Here is a 21,050-nt window from a genome sequence, read left to right as displayed (position 1 = left end):
CCCAGCTCTCCCATCACAAAGGAGCAACGTGCAACCAGCTCACACTTGCACACTCATCAAATGTCTCCCTGCAAATGTTAATGCTGTGTAATTGTGTTGATAGAAGAGACCGATTTGAATGAGCTTACTAATATCCAGCTATTATGATGAGCCATGATAAGCCTGTAGATTTTTCTGCTGTACCACCCAGGGTCGCTCCACCTGTTTTTTTAATTGAATATCACAGCTGTACTCGAGGGGGAAAAAAAAAATCATATTGCAAAGAGGAACAATATATGGTATCTCCATTAACAGGCAACGCAGCACGAACGTAATAGTTTATCCATGGCTACATTTTCTTTCCAAATTCTCTTTTTGCTCCACAGAGAGGCCAGGCCGGAGGGTCATAGTTTAATTTTCTCGCTCAAGGACACTCCGCCGCGGCAGATGCTCACCAGCACTACCAGGGTTTTTAAGCAGCCTTCTAAAAACTGAAGGACAGTCTTCTCAGTGTATTACCCCGCTGCCCACGAGGCGCATGTGTCACACACTGGCTGCACTGGCTATAATCACTGTACATGATTTCACATGCAAGTTTTTTTGCCTGATTCACAATGAGCTGTCACGGCCAATTACCACAGTGCCGCGTATCCGTTAAAAGTTGGCTGCCTGGGCCTCGCATTTCCTGGCAAGGTCCGGATGTCAATTTGTGAAAAAACTCTGGCAGGTCTGGAGGAGCTCCTTGACTCATGCCGATCCAAATCCTGGGCCTGGAGCGAAGGAGGGAGGGCAGGGTTGAAGTGGGGAGAGGGGACACGCTGAATGGATGCGAGAGTGGACTTCAGCGTGAGGTCACAAAAACTGTTAATAGTCCGGGCACTTGGTTCACTGCAGTTTGTCATAGCGCTGTACCCACCACTGCAATTTTATTTCCCAGTGGCCTCAATTTGTCAAAAGGGATTGTGTGTGTGTCAGGACTTCCCCTCATAACTAAGGACAGTCTAGTCGTGAGAGAGAGAGAGAGAAAGAGAGACAGAGAGAGAGGGGCCTAAACAGCTGCGGTGAAACTGTTCTAATGCTAACACCTCTCTACTTAAGACAGAATAATCACTGTCAAACAACTGCATTTCCTCTGCCCCCTCCCTCTCCCACACTCCTAGTTGCTTCAGGGGGTTGGTGTGTCATGCCCGGCATAAATAGAAAACAACATTTCCATCTGCCTGGTAAACAAGCGGGCTAAGCTGTCACCTCAGTTCACCCGTTTTTGGATAGTTCCCATAGATGAGGAGATGCAGATGCTTTTCTGCGGCACACCAGCATTTATCAAATCAAGCTGTAGCGTTAATTTCGTCTAAGAGCAGCTGCTGTATTTATCTCTGTGTTCTGATGGAACGCTGCACGGTGGAGTGGCAGTATTTACAAAGAGGCAGACAGTATTCATTTTGTTGAATGGAAAGAGGAATCTTTCATCTCTGGTAGAAATAAAAATTTCAGACACAATGCAAAACACCCACAATCAGCTCAGCTCACTTTGATGCCACGCTTGTTTACTTAACTGGAAAGGCTTTGAACGACTCCTCTTTGATGGATTAAGCTGCTCATCTGTGAATGACGAGGTGACAGGGTTCAACCTGATCGGGGATCAATCAGTGGAGCTTTGTAATAAATATCATAATAGAAGTTGTGGTTTGAGGATTGCTAGATGTTTGGTGATGGTGATTGCAGAATTGGCTGATTTAAAAGCCCAAAACAAAACGAAAATGCTCCACAGTAACACCTTCGCGGGAGTAAACAAGCACAAACCGAACACAATTTTAATCGATTCTCGGAGGGGAAGTTCAAACTTTTTCATCAACTGAACGAATGAAACCTGATAATTTTCTAGCTGTGTTCTTTCAGTGCATACCAGCCATCTTGATAAACATGAATGTTTCACCACTTACCAAAGATGGTAAGATTCTAAAGTGAACTGGTCTACTGCAGAGATTGTTTTTAACTCAGACACTCAGACAACTCGGTTGACCCGGAAATCTTCAATCGGATGAAGAAATATTGTTTGTGTAAACTCAGCTAGTGAGAATCCCGGTGGAATTCAATTTAATTTTAGGGTTCCGCCGATATCAATACAAGGATCAGAGATCTGATACTACCTGAAATGCTGGCGTCTACACCACATGCCTGTTACTTAGTTGTTTTCAGGCTCTGAAGCTTGAAACAAAGTTAGCCCGCTTACTATACTGGAGAAAGCTAAGCTAAAAAACAGCACAACAGAGAGAAACACCTCCTAACTGGGCAGCTTTAAGAAGAGGATAGTAAACAGGACATGAAGACGTGGTTCTTTTTATCATCTCTCCCACACGTCACAAACGTCAACAACTCCTTCCTCTGAGGGGACACATTACTTGTTACTTACTTTTCAGCTCTCTCTGGTGAGGAAAGAACTATCTGGGGGCCTTTTTAGATCACACTGTCAGGTTGGTAGAGAGCCGAGTGGCTGATGACTGTCAGCTATCAGCGATGGCCTGACTCTAATTGCTGGCGTCATTCCAGTTCACTCTTTTCAACTCCAGAACACAACTCTCGACTTGGGCAATGGGTTATTTCATGCCTGAAAGAACTTAATTGGCCCAAAATTTGGTCCATAAATCTCAAAAGACCATCAATGAACTTTTTTTACTAATAACCCAACAACTTTATAAACTGTCAATATAAGAACATTTTGGTATGTTTCAGGTGTTCGTTTGTTTTTTTCTCCAGGTCAATAAATAAAAACACACAACTTCTCAAGAAACAATTTTCTACAGGACACATCTTCCAAATTCTGCACGAGCACGCGCACACACACACACACACACACACACACACACACACACACACACACACACACACACAAACAAATACAGCACGTCAAAGGTTCATTAGAACTAGATTTAGTCTAATTTATGTGGCCACATTTTCTCTGCATCGTCGTACCTTTTGTTCCTGTTCTAATAGATGGTTATGAAATTGAAAGTTATTCAACACCTGAATGGCTTTCCAGCTGAGATGGGAGTCAGCTCTGATTGGACTATTTATGCAACTTCAACCAGCAATTTGTCTCTATAATTGTGTGAATAATTTCTACAGAAAATAGCCTTTGAATAACAAATGCTTGTTAGCCATTACTGAAAAGAAGGTGTCCTGTTGAGGTTCGCAGATGGAACAAAATGGACTAAATGTGCATTAAGAACAACCATTAACTCCTGAACGTCATGGTATGAGCACACTATGTTACTCTTTTATTGAAGGATAAAGTTATTCACCTATTCTTTGTCTGTCGTTGCCTACGTGCATTTTTTTTTTTTTTTGGAAGTCAAAAGATTCGGGGCGCCGTTTAGCTCAGTTGGTAGAGCGTGCGTCCCATGTGCCGAGGCTCTGCAGCGGACCCGGGTTCTACTCCCGGCCTGGGTCCCTTTGCTGCGTGTCACTCCCCCTCTCTCTCTCCCCGTTTCCTGTCATATCTTCAGCTGTACTATCAATAAAGCCATAAAAGGCCAAAAAAATACTTAAAAAAAAAAAACAAAAGTCAAAAGATTCAAGAACCAAACACCTAATCGGATCAAAACCTGGTGTCAAATCTGTCATTAACAATGTGTATTTAATCCTGTGATCCCCAAAACCAGTCACTGTAACGCTCATACATAATTCTACACTGCTCTCCTGCATAAACACACACATACACACCTCTGTCCTTCTGTATAATCAGTTTACAGCTTCATAAACAAGCCGCACCTAAGCACTGATACCAGCAACACGGGCTGTAAAAAGCGACAGCTGTGTTGATGTCTCCATCGGGGGGGATAGAGATGACTCTGCTGCAGATATGACACTCTTCTCTTTACACAACTTATTAGGCAAAGTAATCACTTTACAATGCTGCAGGTAATCAGTGCAGACAGGATCATATGGTAGCCCGTTTTCAGATGCTGTCTGCCAGGACAGGACCTGAATTTTAAAAACCCGGCGCTGTCCGATGTATTGAATCCACAAAAACAAAGCCACACAAAAACAACTGTTTGCTTTTCGGTACACCAATTGTGTAAAGCAAAGAGGAACTGATTTAATTTTGTTTGTTGGACGGAAAAAGGGGGCATGTTGCACGAGCATTTCCTCTCGACACCCGAGTAATTTTTGCCGTGTGAAATCAAATCTATTTCTCATTACAGAGGCAGCGTTTGAAAGGCGCAATGTTGCATATCCACGGGACAATGCTGGACTGCTTTGAATACAAGTCGTCGTCTGATATTTGCTTTCCAAGATAAAAACAACTAACTTCAATAAAGACTTAACTTTTTGGCAAGCACACTGCACAGGCTCAGTGTTTGAAACCTATTTGCTTGGGTTAAATGATTTGCCCAAACAAATATGAGTTAAAGGCCTTGGATTGTGTTGTTTAAACAGCAGCACAACAGAGTTAAGTCCTCAAATGCCTTCCCTGCAAAAACAGCCTTACTTTACTCTGATGGCTTCAGAGTTATCAGCCTGAAGATCACTGAAACTCTCCCCGCTGGACTCGATTCATGCTGAGATTAATTCAGGTTTTAATGGGTCAGACGAAATATTGGTATCTCATGTTTTTTCTTCCTTTTTCGGATCAAAGATGTTCTATCGAGTCTAGACAGGAAAGACATTCTCGAATGTCTCACAGCACAGCAGCAAGGAAGGAAACCTGTGCAAAGAGAGCCCTTCTTGCCTCCAGAAATAGAAGATTTGTGGCTGCTGTAGATTAAGGTGTCACCCACTGAAAACAATGCGCTCCATTTTGTTCCCGCAGTGGCCCCTGTATCTTCTGGTAGAAAACGATTTAAAGCCACTTCTGTTAACATCACATTTATTTATCCATTGACCTTTCTCAAGGTGAGGGTGACTCCTTGAGAGCAACTTTTTGCTCTCGCAAAGCTTCAAACGTTTCCAGATGCTTCACTGCGGGCTATTATCCATTAACTACGTCTAGTGCCTAACGCTTAGCCAAGACATCCCATCAGCCCAAACCTAAAATTAATCCTCGGCGTCAACACTGACACCACTATCAAACGGTTAAACCATCTTTATTTGTATTTTCTAACACTTCCAGACAGCAAATAGCTTCATTTTGCTCTGAATGCAGGATGAGATGACAGAATTTATGCGGCTTTGATCTTGTTGTGCTGTCCTTTTTTTTTTTTTTTATACAGGAAACACCTGCCTCAAACACATTTAGGGAGATTAGGAGTGAGCTTGTTATCTTTCCACTCCACGCTTGTGTCTTTTACAGGACCAGAATTTCAATGCAGGACCAGACACTGTGAAACTGTCTCCACGACCAAGCAGAACACAGACGTCGTTCATTTGTTGCTGAAATGTTGTTCAGCCGCATCAAGACCCGCCTGCACTGATAAGCAGTATAGCCGTGCTGCTGCGAATAGGTGAAGTGATGCTGAATCTTTGAAAAGCCGGTTAGAGTGCAATTAAAAAAGCTCCATTATGCGCAACCCGAGAGGGAAAAAAATAAAAAACAACCTGGATGTTTTAAAAGGTATTTTCAAGGTAAGGACACTGATTTCTAAGTCATTCAATCAAGTGCATTTTTTTTTCCCAAATTCAGCATCACTTGAATTTCTAGCATGCAGGTATCTCTTAAAGGAACTTAAAGAACAGCAAACATCCCGTTAATCTTTAAGAGACTCCTTGAATGCTCAGCATACCTTTAAAAGAAAGAGCATGAACTCCCTTCACAATCATAAAGTTCTACATTGAATAAACACTCGCAACATTGTCTTATTGATGTGCACAATATACACGGGTAGGTGGAAAAATCCCAAAGCAAATTTCAGTGAGAGGGATTCTGTTTTCATCACGAGGGAAAGGGGATGGCTTAGATTGATTGTGCTGCGTCTTTTACAAAAAAAAATGTTTTCTTGGCAGCCTGTCTTGGATTTCTCATAGGAAAATCACTGCTTGCTCAATACGTCTGTGGCTGTGTACACTGGCTCCAGGCAAGCGTTTGTCAGGCAAAAAAAAAATAAAAATCTTTAAAGCGTATGGTGATGTTTTATATCGATAGTTTGACAGTGATGAAGTTTAACTCGCTGCCAAACTTCGCTGGCCTATAAAACACAATGTCTGTTTTTCCTAATGCTATTTGTTATCTGCCACTATCTCCCAGCGAAACACACGCACACCTCCCTGTTGTCAAAGTGTGAGCGGGCCCGAAACGACAAAATAAAAAAGGACAAAGTATCAGAGGGACATAAACAATCAGCTATCTCATTTCTGCAGCCTATCTGTCAGTCTTATCCGTCTCTTCCCACTACAACGACGCTAATGATATCTCACTGGACCCTGCCAATAGTTAGAGCACATCAGCTGAACTAGGCCTGTGCTTTGTAGATCTCATTTGATTTTCACTGCTGATAGTGGATGCGGCAATTTATGCCAGTGCTCATTCAAGTAGATGGAGATCAAAGAGCCTCGTCCCACCCCTCCCCGCACTCCCATCTCTGGTTTCATCAGATCTGCAACAGGACTCCTCACGGAGGCTCCCTCATTCACCCGCTGAAGCACCAGGGTCAAAATCCATTCCTGCAGAGCAAATGTGTCCTGAAAATCTCCAGTTTAACAGCCGCGCTTGAGAAATTTGCATGTATTTACATGTTTATCAAACATGGCAAAATGAGTTCTTCTAATCTTTCCTGATCGGACCCGATTATATTAACAGAAAAAATATGCTGTGTGATGCGTTACTTTCCCTCGTCAGAACTAGAAACGAAAAAAGTAGACGGGCCGAGAAGTGGTTATTCTCAGGTGTTGCTAAACCGTATGAATGTTTGCATCACTCTGCACAGACATCCACAAGGACAGGGCTGTTTAGCCTTAAATACCATTTAGGTCAACACTGCATACATTACAAATCACAACGGGGAGAAGAAAAGACGTTCAAATTATTTTTTGTCTTCATGCTTCCTTTATGAGTCACATTTATCTATAATGGATTTTGCACAACTTGGTATTAAAAATATCAGTCAATTTGTTTTGCATTATCCTTGACTGTCTATTCATTATTGCTGTTTTTGTTTTATGAACACAGCTGCATTTTAAGTGAATTAAAATCTGACTACAGACAGCTTTTACTTAGTGGTTAAGAGCATGTCCTCTCCAAACAATTGATGTGACGCATGTTTAAACAGTCAGTACGACTCGTATTTACTTTTAACTGCAAACCAATATTCCTTTTTTTAAACATGACTCATTAACAAAGTCCTTGTGAGGACTCTGGCAATGAGTCATGTTAATACAAGACTCGGTAACATTTGAAGGTCTGTAATAAAAATGCAATGACATTTACAGTATGGAGTTGTGTGTGTGACCCACGTTGACTAAATTCAGCGTCAATGGATCCCTATTTTGTTCCTGCAGTTTAGTGTACAGAATGATATTCAACACTAGAAGGCTGTTTTCACATTCATTGACTGAAAGTGTACCTTTTTTTCCCATGTGCTCACTGAAAATCAGATTTTAAGAAACAGATCTAAGAGCATGATTTGAAAGCTAATCCCAGTGCAGTATACAGAACGGAAACTTAAAGCCTACAATGCATATACAGAAATATGTGCATATTCAAATGATCTGAATTGTTTTAATGAGGAAGGAGGAATGTTTGATTTGTTTCTGAAATCAGATGTGAAAGTGATCAGATCGGATTTTGTCCCCAGGCATCACCAGCCGATCACATAGGTTGCTGTAGTAACAACGTAGGCGTCAGTAACTACGTACAGTACACTGGTGATGCAGTTTCCCAACACAGAAGCATGAGAAAATAGAGATGTAGATGCCTGTCCAAACAATCACGCTGTCTAGTCATGGAGCAGATGATTTATTTCAGCGAGGCTGTTCGCAGACTGTCGAGCTCTGATGCACTTCGATGACTCTGGACTCTGCGTCGTTGTTGTGTGTTGTGTTGCGAGTCGTGTTGCGAGTGACACAAAAGACACCTGTATAATCTGATATGAGCCGTGAGAGCATCCGGACTTTGAATCACACTTCAAACCACCTCCAAGTGTGAAAAAAAAAATTCATGTAATGTTTTTGGGGTTTTTTTTTGCTATACAGACTGTAAGCTACTCTGGATATATAGTACAGATACGGATTTGGGCTGTCAGTCTGAACATAGCCTTTGAGCTTTGAGCAGTTAAGAGTCTGAAGAATGGATCTGACTTCTACGCTCGTGTTAAATAATTGTTTTTAGGCCAGAGGAGGAAGGAAAATGCAAAAACCAGCAAAAACATCTTGTGTCGCATGTGATTTTCTCCCCTCTCTGCTATCATGTTAATCAGCTCATGGCCCCTTGTGTCCTGTTGGTTTCTCCCACCCTGTCGGGAGCTGTTGTTCTATATCTCATGTCAAATGTCAGATTATTAATACAAGGCAGAAGTTAATTTTGGGCTTGTTTTTGTGACGAGAGATGTGACATGCTGCTCTGAGTCTAGCAGCCTTGCTGTGTCATTTTTAACAAGAGCTCATTATATCTTCTCCATGACAAACTTGATTCTCTGAAGAAAGGAAATAAGGTGCAACAAAGAGCAGCGAGAACCTGGTTTCCATGATACCAGGAAACACAAACCTGACAATTCGCAACGGCTGCAGAGGATGCTCCAGATCAAAGTCCACGTCTACATGAAATAGATTTTTTTATTGTTAAGCTTGCAACTGATCAATAATTTGTAGTTTTTGTCAGCACGAAGGTAACTCTGAAGGAACAGCCGTAATGCTTCTGAGCTTTTAGGATGATCATTTTATGCAACCATCGAGCAAAACAAATGGTGATCTATGACAAGATTCATAGAGGGATCATTAAATCCACATCCACGTTAACGAAACAAGGCCAAAGGCGCAGAAAAAAGATGTTCAACATTAGCCTAATTACTGAAAGTAATGCTTATGGTGACTGCTGCGGTAATTTATTAATAACTGTAAAAATATGCAGATGAATATTCATTCATGCCTTTGTGATGAAACACTAATAACATCTGTTAAATCTTTCACACTCAGGCTCTGTTCCTCTATGGAGCAGATGCTCACAGTAGTTTTGTCAACAAAGACAAAAAGAAAAGCAAACAAAAACAAAATGTGCCAAATGTTGAACTGACGTTCAGTAGGAGAGCTTATAGGAAGCAGAGATCGCACCAGACAATGTGCAGTCTCATTGGACGGTGGATAAGCTGCTCTGTGCGCTGAGGTAATTCACCGGGCTGTGATGAAGACAAGGCACCGTGATTTAGCTTCCCATTAGCGCACGCATGCACACACCCACGCCTCTGCACATGAACACGCTCACACACACTGCATTTGCGTTTCAGCTTTTTTTTCAGTTGGAGAAATTGCAGTCGGAGCACAAAATACAGAGCGTGCACTTTTTGATCTCTGTAAATGTGGCCGTTTATGGCAGGTAATAGCATTGTTATTCAACTCTTTGCCAACACTAAATGGTGCCCCCTCTATGAAAAAGTCCTCGATTTCTAAAAAAAGCCAAAAAACAACGGGCCTATATAAAAGGAAATCAAATTCGTATCAGCAATATGAACAGTAAACTGATAACCTCACCTATGTGGTTATGCTTGATATAGTTGCAATATGGAGCAGAGCGACTCTGTTGTTTTCCAATTTCCTCTGATGCCTCAAACTTATTTTACTCTAGATACAAACTTTTCCATTCTGCACACACAAACAACATCTCAATGAAAACAGAAGATAAAACTCACTTTAAGCTGTTATGGCGTGATGGAGACAACACAAAACAATGGAAGAAAGATGTATCCATTCGAAGTGGAAAAACCCTGTATTTGACTTTCAGGTCTGTCTCTTAACTTGTTCTGGGGTGTCGTCTGCAGCTCAACCTTTTCAAATGTCAGCTGTATCCTGCAGGCCACTGTAGAAAAATCAGGATTTCAGTGGCAGCGCTGTTTTTCTCAAACACAATTTGTAGTTTTGACCCCTGGTTCATTTTAGATTAATGGTGGCTTCTTATAATTAAAGTTGCATACAAAGTCTTTATTCTAACGATTTATTCGGATTATTTTTTGCGGGGACATTGCACGCTTAACAACGACATTACCCATGATGCAGTTAGCTTCCGGCTAAATTTCATCTGCAGCTCCTGAGCAAGAAACTGCAGGTGCCCAGGTTTTACGCTACTCAACAAAAGTACATATTGCACGAGCTCAACTGAAACACAGGACTTGTTCACCATTTCTATTTTTAACCAAAACACAAACTTTACCTTTAACCTTTAAGAGGTCATGATCTCTTAATAACCTGCTCTTCTCCCCTTACCTTAATCAAAGTGTTACAATAGCCTTAACCTTACCAAACGGGGGAAGCATGATGCAAACCCCAGTGTCCTTTGTTAAATTTATCCGCTTTGAACACCCACTGTTGACCCTGACCCCCCTCCTACGACTGTGTGGTAAAGGAATGTAGCACTATACTGGAGTATAGTAAGTACTGCCACTGAACAAGACAACAAACAAATTAGCCCTGTATAGACTCCCCAGATCTGGGATCTGCATCCATTTGTTCTCACAGATTGATACCAGTCACCTAAATAGGATTTTTTTGCATTATTTCCTGAGAAATTAACAATATTTTTTTTAAAAATGGCCTACTTCACCATGTAAAAGAGAGTGAGAAAAATTTCAGGATCCGTCCCTTTATCAAGATCGGGACCACAAGTAGATAAGGTCTATTCTGGGCCAGGACCCATCCTTCATCCAAGTTTCACAGAAATCCATTCATGTTGCTGACAAAGCAGCAACTCAACACATTACCATTGCTTTCTAGCTGGTGAGTCTAACCACATACATATTTTACCAGCATTTGTCTGAAGGCTGGTGCCCATTCTGTGCACTGCAATTAAGTTCTAGTATGAATGTTACTTCTAAGAGGGTTTGTAATTGAGGAATAAAGCCTCAATAAGACAATGAGAGAAAAACAAACATGAATTCAACGAAACCAGAAATTTAATTTGATCCATCAAGTCACAAAGATGCTACCCATTCCAAAGTTATAGGACAATTATTTCTATGCGGCAGACTTAGCATGAAACAGCCCAATCACCAGAATAAATGTTGGCAAAGTTTGTTTCTGCAAAACCACATACATTTAAAGTTTTCTCTTGTGACACCGCTTTGCTCAATGTCTGGTTAGATTTAGGTACAAAAACCACTTGGTTAGAGTTAGAAAAACATTTTTTTTTTGCCTAAAATACCTGTTTGGGTTGCCACAAACATGACTGGAGATTGCCCGAGGTCTCCTCAAAATACCTGTTTGTCGCTTTAAACACAGCTGCAGATCTGGTCTGACGCCCTGTTCAAAATATCAGGTTTTTGTCGCAACAAACATGGCTGGAAATGTCGAGAGGTTTAAAAAATATCGAGAAGTTTCCCGCTGACAAATATTCAAATGCCGACTTGAACTGCTGTCAGAAGCTCGCCAACCTTGTTGTTTGTAATTCCACCTCCACCTCCCTTCATGGCAGTCAGATAACACACGTAATGTGAAAGTTATATGACATGTTTTGTGGAAATGTATGTCTATATGGTAGGTAGTCTATGATACATACACATATAAATATATCTGTGGTTTGCAGAATCGCTAACTGCCAAAATTGTATCCTGGCGACTGGGCTGCTAAGTCACAAACAGCAGCTGGTTTTTCATTTTTGAGCCCACGGCTGTCCTCGCTGGAGTCCCCATGTTGTCAACAAGGTAGCATTTAAGGTCTCTGAAAATCCTGTCTTACAGTGTACTCTCCTCACACCTGCCAGAAGGGCTTGTTGCAGCTGCAGGAGCGAGGGACTCAGACTGCGTGCCACATTCTAAAGCAGTACACAAAGCAGCTGAATAAAGTGGGAGGTCTGTGCTCTCCCTGTCAAGGTGTGCTGACCCATAAAACATGTATCATAACTGATTTTCCCTCTTTATCCTTTCGGTTATCCTTTTTCTCGAAAAGCTGTAAATGATGTCGGGGCCACAGCTTATCCAGACCCACATCTAGGAGCCGGCCACTGCAACAGGGCTTATGGAGATAGTCAAGGGTCTTGATTCACTAACACCACCCAGACTAAGCTTATCAGGCTCTGCAGATGCTGCTACCAAAAGCTATCATTCTTCCTTTGGTTCTATATCCAAGGCAGGTTTTTTAAAAGGGTGATGTAGTAATGAGAAACTCAACAGTGAAAATGTTTATTTCACACTGGTTTTTACCAAATGGGTCACATGGGTGGATTTTAAATAATGCACACAACACACTTTAAAAAACAGCAACATCCACAATTGCATTTTATAGTTTACTTGTATTTCAACATGCAGCATATAATAGAGGTAAATGTTCAATTAACTGCATCCAACACGTTGCATCCTTCTATACTGCACCACACAATTAAAAGCAGCATTCCTAATGCATGTAAACATTTATCTAAATCACCCTGTCAGCTTGCTTTTCCACACGGGATTTTCGACTGTGTGAATAGTTAATGGCTATTCATAATTTCTTTTGGCTAATGTCTGCACTGCTAATAATTCAACAGCAATTACGGTGAAATGGATTCACGGGTTTGACAAAAAAAAAATAATGCGATGCTGACATCCACGGTAATGAGCCTCCTGCATTTAAGTAGAAGAACTGATAATAGTTGTTTTCGCAGAAGTTCAGATGCAAAAAGGTACAAAGACATTTTAAGTGATTATGGTGGAGGCATAATTCAAATAATAAAACCTGCTACTCAGGAGCCAAAGGCCTTTTTTATTGTATTTTTTTTACCATGGATTCACTTTCAGCCCATTAAACATCCAGTCAAATGCTGCTGTGCTGTTCTGTGGCTGTTACGCTGTAAATGTTCGGGGCCAAACTTTGAGTTATGGCAGCAGAGTGCTACCTGTAGGTCAGATTATCTGGTAGCTGTATGCCTCCTGTTCTGAAGTGACTGGCATCAAAGCAAAGGAGCGCAGCATGTGGACTGTTATTTTAACAAGCTGCTTATGTTAGGAGATACGTGACATGGGTGATTTCTGGCTTTTTAACTATAAAAAGCCTTGAGTGTTTGAATAAAAGTGGCTCCCACAGGTTCCCTTACTTCCCTCCAGGACTCCTTTGATTTTCATTTTTTTTATTTCATTCTGCATGGTTGTTGCTCATTAATGACCTGTTTTAACTATTGGAAAATAAATCAGTTTGCACCAGTGTGATGCCAGTACGTGCAAAGCTAAAATCTCTTTAATTAGTTATCTTATTAATTAAAAGCCCACTTTGCATAAAGAACCCTATTGCTAACAAAAATAAATAAATAAATCTGAATAATGTCGGCTGAACTTTATTTCCGGATTGAAGCACACAAACCTCCTCTGCCAAGTTAAATCACTCCCTCGCGACATCTCACAAGGCGAGGAAGAGTTCAAGGCCAAGACTACAGTAATTATAGCACTGAGAAAAGTGATTATAAAGATCATACTACCGAGTTTTACAGTGTCTCAGAACTTCCCCGCCAAACGGACTGGTCCCAAAATGGAACACAGCATTTGATCTTCCAGCCGCGGACTGGCCGTGGGCATTCGCAGTAGCAGAGAGAGCAGAGAAAGAGGTAGTGGCACAAAACAGCCATAGCTGCTATATTGTCTTACTATTTAAGCCCAACTGAAGCGTGATGATTCGGTTTATTCTATTTTCAGGATGGTTGTGTTCTCATGACAAGAAGTATCTCCCGAGTTGGGGATTTATCTTCATCACACCAAAGGTTAGCATCACCCAGTTACCATCCCGCGGGCAGAAAGTTAAATTTGCCACATCACTGACACAAATTTTATAAAGGGTTCCGTGTGTAATCACTTTAATGAAAATATTAAAAGGGAATGACGTGAGGTCTAGGACTGCGGGCTCTGATGCCTGTGACTCACAAATGTAGACCAGGGCTCTAACTCCCTGCAGCTGTTTTGGTTCTCCCAAAGTAGAAAGTTTGGGAATCACACACTGTTTTACACTTTAAGTTTGGCATTTCCATCTTGGACTATTTGAGTATTTACATAATATTTCCACAAGCGTTCCAGTGATTAGTCCATTCATCGATTAGTCATTCTTTGTTGCCAACTATTTAGATAATCTGTTAATCATTTCAGTCATGTTTCAAGCAAAAATGTCAAACATTTGCTGGTTCCAGCTTCCTAAATGTGAGAATTTGCTGCTCTGCTTTATTATTTATGATAGTAAATGAAGAGTTTGGGCGGGGGTTTGGACTACTGGTGGTCCAAAAAAAGCAACTTTAAGATGTCATTTAATTGATTAATATAACGATTAGCACATTAATCAATAATGAAAGTAATCATTAGAAGGGAACGTTTTAAATGAACAATATGTAAGATTTATTGTTCAAAACATTACAAAATGTAATAAAATGATCTACCAAATGTGAAGAAACAACAGTGCTGACGTTATATCAAAGACGTCTATGTATTGTGTTGAATAGATATCAAGTGAAGTTAGCACGCTAATCAGCTAGCTCCTGTACGAGGAGTGTAAACACCAATACTAGGCCTGGGCGATAAACCGAAAATTTACCAATACCGAAATTTACTACGATAACCGACGTCATTTTGGCCATGTCGGTATATTCGGTGTCATAGGCATAACATCCACTAGGGACAGGGGACATGTTAGGTCCACTTGATTAATCTACCCGGCGTATACCGATGTGCTTATTTTACATTAATTTGATGGCAAACTCCGCCCGCTGCGCTGATGCAACACCAGCTATGCCAGGTTAGTAATCAAGTGAACCAACTCTCGCTGTGAGTCGCAGACAGTTTGTGTAATGATGCTGCGTTCAAAGGCTGCAACAGGCCACTGTCGGCCGGCCGGTCCATTGATCAAACATTTGTGTTATGTTTTTTATTCACTCAAAATAATGACTGTATTTCCAGCTAGAAAACGCGCATCTCTCTCCTCCCTCCATTGTTGTTTGCATTTGTATCTCTGTGTGGTCTGACACGTGAGTGTCCTCATGCTGGAAAACGTGACTTCTCGCGTACAAGACGTCACTCCCCGAGACGCAAGAAGAAAGCAAAAATATATATTTTTTACTAAGGAAAATGACAAAACTAGTAACGCGTAACCAGCATCACTGATTGTGTAGCTTAAGTGCAACATGGAGCGTGAAGATGTAAAGAAAAAAATAAAACAGTAGAATTAACTTTGAGCAAGTTTGGAGGAAAGTCGAAAGTGTGGACCCATTTTAAACAAGTCGTGGGCCGTGATAATAACATTTGTCGGCTTTGTCGAGTGCATTAAGTGCGGCACTTGTTGCATTATTCATTAAGATTTCTGTAATTCAAACAACTGGCAATTGTAGTCGAGAACGTCAGTTATAGCAGCCCACGTATTAAACAGTTGTCGGGTTTAAATCGGTCTCGGGCTCATAATTACATTCAGTGTGTCAGGCCGGGCTCAGACACAACGTGCACGGGCTCGGGTCGGGCTTGATTCTAAGCTCTACTCGGGTCCAGCCGCGACTTAACTGAGGTTCTCCCAGTGTAAGCAGCAGGAGGACGGTTAGCTCCCCTCCCAGAACATGGCACTGAATCGCTGGAAACTGATTTAGGGCCTGTCATCAAATTACTTAGCATAAATATATTTATACAAATTAATTGCAGTTCTTTCATTATCTTCCATGACATGGGGCCCAGTGACTCCAGCAGCAGATTGTATTAGTAAACTGGACGAATGAGACACAGCTATGTTTACTGTACTTTAGTGCTTCCTCTATTTTATATGAATATTAATATGCAGAAATCTTGATTTTTTTTCTCAATAGCTTACATGTCATGTGACCCTCTGACTTCTGAAACAGATTATGTGTCTATCAAAAATATATAATGATAAAGAAAATAATGGTAAAAAAAGTTCTCTAATGCTCAAGAGGTTAACATATTATTAAGCAGCAATGTCAACTTCTCCACTATTTTGTCTCATGTCTTAGATTCTGATTCTGAAGTCCTCAAAATGTTTATTTATTTACATCCAACCTCTTCCACCACCTGCAGTACAACCACGTGATTCAATTCGAAGAAATAAAAAAAGAGAGAAGCGAGAAGCTTAGAATATGTTTATAAGGGACTGTATATTTTATACTTTTAAACTTGTTCAGTTGTTGTCATTTCAAGTAATCTGTGCTTTTCAGCTGTTCAATCGTGTGCGTATCAGTTGTTCTTAACTACTAAATAAATAGTATAAATCTTAACTACAATGTAGTTGTTTTACAGTCCTTTAAAGTGGCATTTCTGTAAATACACAGGATCTTTTTTCCTTTTTTTTAGGTGCGGGGGGGGGGGGGGGGGGGGGTTACTTATCGTTCATTTATCGTTATCGAGGTGAGTTGCTCAATATATCATGATATTGATTTGAGGCCATATCGCCCAGCCCTAACCAATACTATCTCGGCTATATAGCAACAGCCATCGATGTATAAAAAGAATACAGTTAGCAGCAGTTAGCAGTTATTCTGGAAATACTGCACCATTATTAGTTGGCCGTAAGAATTCAAGGTGGTCAAATCTTGTCTATTGCACCTTTAATTGTACACTTAAATTTTGTACAATATAGTTGCTGTATCCTTTCATGCAGTTATTTACCTGGTGACCAAATCCTTTACGACTACTTAATAAGCAATAATGTGAAACATAATGAGATTTTGTCTCAACAACAACAACTACAATTCATAAACAAATCAAGTCTTCCAGCTTCTTTATTTACTTCTCTATGACAGCAAACTGATTATCTTTGGGTAGTTGGTGAGGCAAGACGTTTACAGATGTCATCTTTGGCTATGAGAAACAATAATGCCAATTTGTCAATCATTTTTTGACATTTTAAAGACCAAACAACTAATATAATTGTTAGTTGTAGTCCTAATCCATAATGAGTAATATGACATTAATGAGCCACAAGTGCCCTGATGTGAAAAATTATTGCAACATTACAATGAAAGGATCAGAGGCATCTGTATTACATGTCACTGTTACTGTTCAGGTAATATTTTTAGGTCTGAATCAGAATGAGCTCATTGTGACACCACAGCGACTGGGGGACATTTAGCAAAGTGATAATTACTCCAAAATGACATTTGCAGGAATTAAATGCACGCCAGGACTAAAACAAAAAAAATGAAAATATCATAAATTGGTGTTCTAGTTCTGTTCTGGCATCAGGTGCTTTATTTGAGCTCAGTGTAGTTATGAATTTAAATACTATAAATATTCACCTCTGGAGAATACTAATCACTGCAAACAGTGATTCTGAGGGATTAGCAGCACCCCATTATGAGTCATTTCCCACTGACAGCCAGCCGATCAAAGTAAAGCAACATGAATAGCAAGTCAAAAGGCGAACAAAATGGTTCTGTGGGTCTGCACCAGGATGGTTATATGTAGATTTTTAATCCTTGTGGAGAATAAATTATCACTTCAAGAAATCATGCATGTATTTTTGAGCAAACTCAACTACATTCACATGCCCCCTTAGATAACAAGGTAATAATGCTAATTCTATGCATAAAACATACTGTATATAACTCTAATCTGCCAGGAGACTTAAGTGAAACATCCTAAATGCCTTCTAGGTATTATTCTCCATACAATAACTTCAAAGAATCAATATGCTGAGTGAGATAAGGATTGACCTTCCACTGCCGGAGATGGCTGGAACATTTTCATGCCAGGAGACAGCAGGGAAATTGTTATGCAAGTCTCAGTTCTATATGTTGTGGACGGGCAGCATGAAAACCTCATTTTAGAGTTTTGGTTTTGTGTGCCAGACCCTCGGATTGCTGCGATTTCATCTCTTTTCTGCACAAAACAGTACAATGGAAATGCTGAGACAAGGATGAATGACCTAATCTCATTTCATTTTAAAAGGTTAGCCTTTTCTCCATCTCTTGGGCCCCTGGCCAGCTCCGGACCACCAGGTGTCCCATCTCCTGTTTCAAAGACAGCCAATGTGCCCTATTTTAGGAGACATTTAGAAATGTCACAGTCATTAACAGTCAAATATCTAACTCAACCGATCTTCTGCAGGGGGGAAAAAAATCTAAGAGGATAGCGCACAAGTGATATTGTAGATTTTTACGGTACATTGCTCTTAATCCAGAATCTTCTAATTCATCTATACCAGCCATTATTAGCCATCTTTACACAGCGTAAACCATATCAAATCCGGCTTGGATTACATTGTAATTTGGCACAAGCAAAATTGACTTAGTTGTTTTGGCAGCGGGCCAGCCTAAATCTATTTTTTGCTGAAGAATTCAATTTGGCATCACGCCACATGTGAACACTGCCTGTGATTTACGGTGGCCTTCCCTTGGGCGCATGTATGAACACAATTATTTACACCTGCAAATGGCTTGCTGGTGACACATTTCTGATCATAAATTTGGTGCTCTGATGCTGTTGTCTCATTCTGAGCTTTTGTGAGGAGAGCAAAACATTTAAAAGGGGACCATAATTAATTTTTCTGTGGGGTAGAGGAGTCGCAATTTAGCTACATCTCTTATCACTACTGCAACTATTCCACACCAATACTAGCAAATATAAATGGTTATAGTGATTTGCTTTAAGCGGTGGGAATTTAATTTCATGCTAGAGGATTCAGGACTAAAATGTGGTGTGATACTTGTATATATTCTGGTCCTCACCACAAAAACATAGACAGAAGTGACATATCCATTATGTCTGTCTGCAGCAGGGACGTGACCTTTGAAATTCATTCTGTTGCTGCACACAGATTAGAACGGGCATCGCGAATTCCACCTTTTATCAATCAAACGTCCTCAGTGTTTGTGAGGTCTCACTCACCTAAATAATTGGACAATGGGATTAATGTTATAATTACAATAAAAGAGCAAATGTTTTTAGCAAACACAGTAGCCCACACTTTAAAATAACACTCACTTCTGGCAGTAAATGTTAATTCAGAGACATGCCATGGTCCAAATCATATTCAGTCCAGAGGAATATGGGGGGACAGATACAGACCTAATGTGCATGCCAGACAGAATAAAACCGATCAAAGTGAAACAGTCAAATCCCTGCATGAGGCTGCAGTGAGGATATGCTAGCTCAAATGAATGTAAGTGAGCTGCTGCCCTAAAAACAGAGTTCACATTCAGTAGTTGAAATATTTCCATTGAACAGTTTCTGTATACATTCGACCCCTGGCGAGGTTGAATATAGTGCAGTGTGAGGTTTCACCGCCATGTAATAAACCTAGCTCTCGCTAGCAAAAAATGTAAGTAGTGACGAATCATGGGAGTTGCTGTGTTCACGGTTGAGGTTACGTACAGAGGTTTTATTCATGTTGTTGAGTCATGTTCGCCAAATCCACTCCTCGCTCTCTGATGTATCGTCTGAGCGACAGACGACTAGGGCTAGGGCAGAATAAATAGTCAAAATTGTATTTCATAGATGTGAAACGCACAGGTTAGAGCTGTCTCATAATCCATCATCGAGAAATATTTTAATTACCTTCTGCAAAATGAACATGAAAAAAGGCCACATGTTTGCCAGAGACTCATGTCAATAGAGCGGAGCGGCTACAAATAAGAACAGCTGACCAACACACACTGCGGCATTTAACAACTTAAACAAATTCTGTGGTGAAGGAAAATTACTCTCCTCAGTTTGTTTTACCTTAAAATAACCCTGAGCCTGCTCAGCATCTGGTACCTCGATTGCCGACAGATTCACTGTAAGATGCTTTCAGATTCTTTATATTAATTAACTGACTGAAGTGATTTTAAAAAAAGAAAAGGCTGCAGGTCATTTTTCAGATTTTCCCATTGAGTTTTAGATTATAGTTCAGTGGACTGAGGACACCAGTCAGTGGTTTAGCACGTAGGATACCGGAGTAAGAGGCAGAAAAAAGTTAACCTTTTTTTAATTAGTTTAATCATCCGAACAACAATGTTTGTTAACAATAACATCCAGGTAGAAAACCCCTGTGTCATGTTCTCTTTTATGATACTCTTGAAAAGTTTATAGATCTTATTCATCTTTCATATCCCATTAATAACAACACTTTCACTAACAGCAGGTTGGAGACCTTATTCCACTGCTTAAGCTTAAGAAGAGGACAGCTTGTGTTTACTCTCTATAAAGAATCGTCTTTGAATTGAGAATTAAATGGAATCAAAAATCGATTAGTAACAGAATCGGACATCAAATTGAATCGTGAGCTTGACAAAGATTCACACCCCTAACATGTTATATCTTCAGGAGAAAATCAGTCAATGCAGATATTTGCTGCATTTAATCAGCTGACTTGAAGGGCTGGTTGTTTTGATTCGCAGTGGCGAGGCCAAAAGGTAATTTGACTAGACAAGCATAGACACTCGCATGCTAATGACTGTCTGCGCCTTATTACGCCAGCCTGGGACCGCACTGTTGAAAAGTGAATTACTGAACAGATTTTCTATCATCCCACCTTCTGTGTAACTTAAGCATCAACTTCCTCATGAGTCTGTTGTATAATACTGTTTGCATATCTGAATGAGAACGCCATCGCAATGTCATTACTACTGCCTTCCCACTTCATTTAGCAAGCCCTGACTCGACAGTGATACGTTGGAATGAGAGTCCCTGCTGCTGAGGAGATGGAGATAACAGGATGATTCATAGTCTTTCAAAAGAGGTCACCACTTCCTGTGCTTTTACGACTGGAATTTGGGATTCCCTCAGTGCACGCAGCGAAGGGCAGCAAGCCAAGCGTCCCATTTGGCATACAGAATTAGCTGTGGTGTGGATAAGGAGCAAACACCTCAAGTCGCAACTCATTATCCTGAATTTGCAAAAGTCTTTTCCGATAAGCACAAGTGGAATATGTCTTATTTTAGAGGGTGCACAAATCCAGACCTGTAGAAATAAAACGGCAGCCAGAACACCAAAAATTACAAATAAACTATGACAGACGAGCCATTTTCATGTTTATAAGGAGGACATTGACCACATCAGGGAAAT

Source organism: Sparus aurata, chromosome 2 (genome assembly GCF_900880675.1).
Source record: "Sparus aurata chromosome 2, fSpaAur1.1, whole genome shotgun sequence".
Lineage (NCBI taxonomy): Eukaryota > Metazoa > Chordata > Actinopteri > Spariformes > Sparidae > Sparus > Sparus aurata.
This window is presented reverse-complemented; position numbering follows the sequence as displayed.